This window comes from Octopus bimaculoides, unplaced genomic scaffold, assembly GCF_001194135.2.
Source record: "Octopus bimaculoides isolate UCB-OBI-ISO-001 unplaced genomic scaffold, ASM119413v2 Scaffold_75242, whole genome shotgun sequence".
NCBI classification, from domain to species: Eukaryota; Metazoa; Mollusca; class Cephalopoda; order Octopoda; family Octopodidae; genus Octopus; species Octopus bimaculoides.
The window spans coordinates 1,361-3,225 of NW_026350376.1; the positions used below are offsets into that span (position 1 = coordinate 1,361).

The following is a 1,865-nucleotide window of genomic DNA, read 5'->3' on the forward strand; positions in this document are numbered from 1 at the left end:
AACCCTAATTCTGTCAGACCAGTATCAGATTGTTAAAAATGCTTTTTTCCTTTTCTTTTTAATCATAACATCTCTGATTATTTGCCATAATCTGAAAATGAGGTAATTCCTTATATAACAGAAATTTTCATTAATGAAATGTATGCAAAAATGTATTGAATAAACATGGAATTTTATCTCCATTCGTGCTAACTATATCTACTCTGTGTTAAAAATATTGATAGATAACTTCAACAAAATATTTAGATCAATAATTATATTTCTCTTCACAAATGGAACGTTCTAACTATAATCAAACACAAGGAGTTCTACACATTGGTTATATATCACACTCTATATACTACACTACACAAAATATAAAACAAAATAGGAACATAAGTATCATCTTGTCTTTTAATGATAAAAAATAATGGTCTAATTCCTTGCTTAAGAAATTTAGGACCAGTGGCAAGAGCGAATAGTAGTGCTCATAATTCATAACAGTAATATATAATTATGGTTTATCTTGGTCTAAAGTTGAAATTCCAATATAGAAAGTTTCATAAATATATCATTTAATTTTGCTTAGAAAACCGTATTATAATATTCCCTTCTGTATCAGAACTGTTTCATGTTTAATCATCATTATTTATCATGATTAGCTTAAGTTTTGCTACCTGTGAGAGTAATGGCCTCATATTCTTGAATCAAAGTCTTCTATCTAGTCCATCAATTGTGTTGGGCCCTTAAAAAACCACCCACAACCTAGCCGAAAAATACAAACCAATGGCATATTCATCTTGAGTGAGTACTCATTTGATGAAGATTCAACTGTAAAAATTATAATTTCCCCAATTTACTCTATGTATATGTGTTTGTGTATGCATACACCTGCATTATTATTTTATGTAAATTAAAGATATGTATATTTTCTATCTTGGCAGCCAGATCCCACACAGGGAACTTTATCTGAATGGCTAAATATTAATTTTGACCCAGAGGTGAGTGTCTCATCAACATTACTTTATTATTGATGTTATTTAAGTGTGTCTTCCTTCAAATATATAATTTAATGGTTTAATTTTGTAACTTAATATTTATATTTATTATCATTATTAATATTGTTTCAAATTTTGGCATAAGGTCAGTAATTTCAGAGGAGGGAATAAATCAATGACAACAACCCCAGTGTTCAACTGGTACTTATTTTATCAACTCCAAAAGGATGAAAGGCAAACTCGACCCAGACAGCATTTGAACTCAGAATGTAGAAATGGATGAAAAGTTGCTAAGTGTTTTGCCTGGTGTGGTAATGATTCTACCAGCTCGCCACATTATCATTATTAATATTATTTGGACAGTGGTTTCACAGAATCAAGAGAACAGCAGACAAAGTACTATCTATTGTTTAGTTATTCTTCTTTATATTCTAAGTTCATTTCACATTACCAACTCTTCCTGGGTTGGTAAAATAAGGATCAGTGAGATGTTAGACCAATATAATTAATTGTACACCCCTCAAATGGGAAGTCTTGTGCCTGTGTTATAAATAATAATAATAATAATAATAATAATAATAGGGGTAACAATGGTTTCAAATTTTGCCACAAGGACAGCAATTTTGGGGGAGGGGACGAGTCAATTACATTGACCCCCAGTGTTCAACTGGTACTTATTATTATTTACCTTTCATCCTTTTGGGGTCAATGAAATAACTGTTTTCTAGGCAGTTCTCTGCTAGACTATTTAACATATGAATGATCTCATCTTACATATATATATATATATATATCATCATCATCGTTTAACGTCCGCTTTCCATGCTAGCATGGGTTGGACGATTTGACTGAGGACTGGTGAAACCGGATGGCAACACCAGGCTCCAG

At 31.4% G+C, this 1,865-nt stretch overlaps 1 long non-coding RNA gene across 1 annotated transcript in view; it reads left to right on the top strand.

The window, feature by feature from the left end:
* Positions 1–922: 922 nt before the first annotated feature.
* LOC128251431 (uncharacterized) overlaps positions 923–1,865 on the top strand; it is a 5,557-nt gene continuing 4,614 nt past the window's right edge. Inside the window, exon 1 of the long non-coding RNA XR_008267121.1 lies at positions 923–980. This is a non-coding gene — a long non-coding RNA (uncharacterized LOC128251431). The remainder of the gene's footprint in view (positions 981–1,865) is intronic.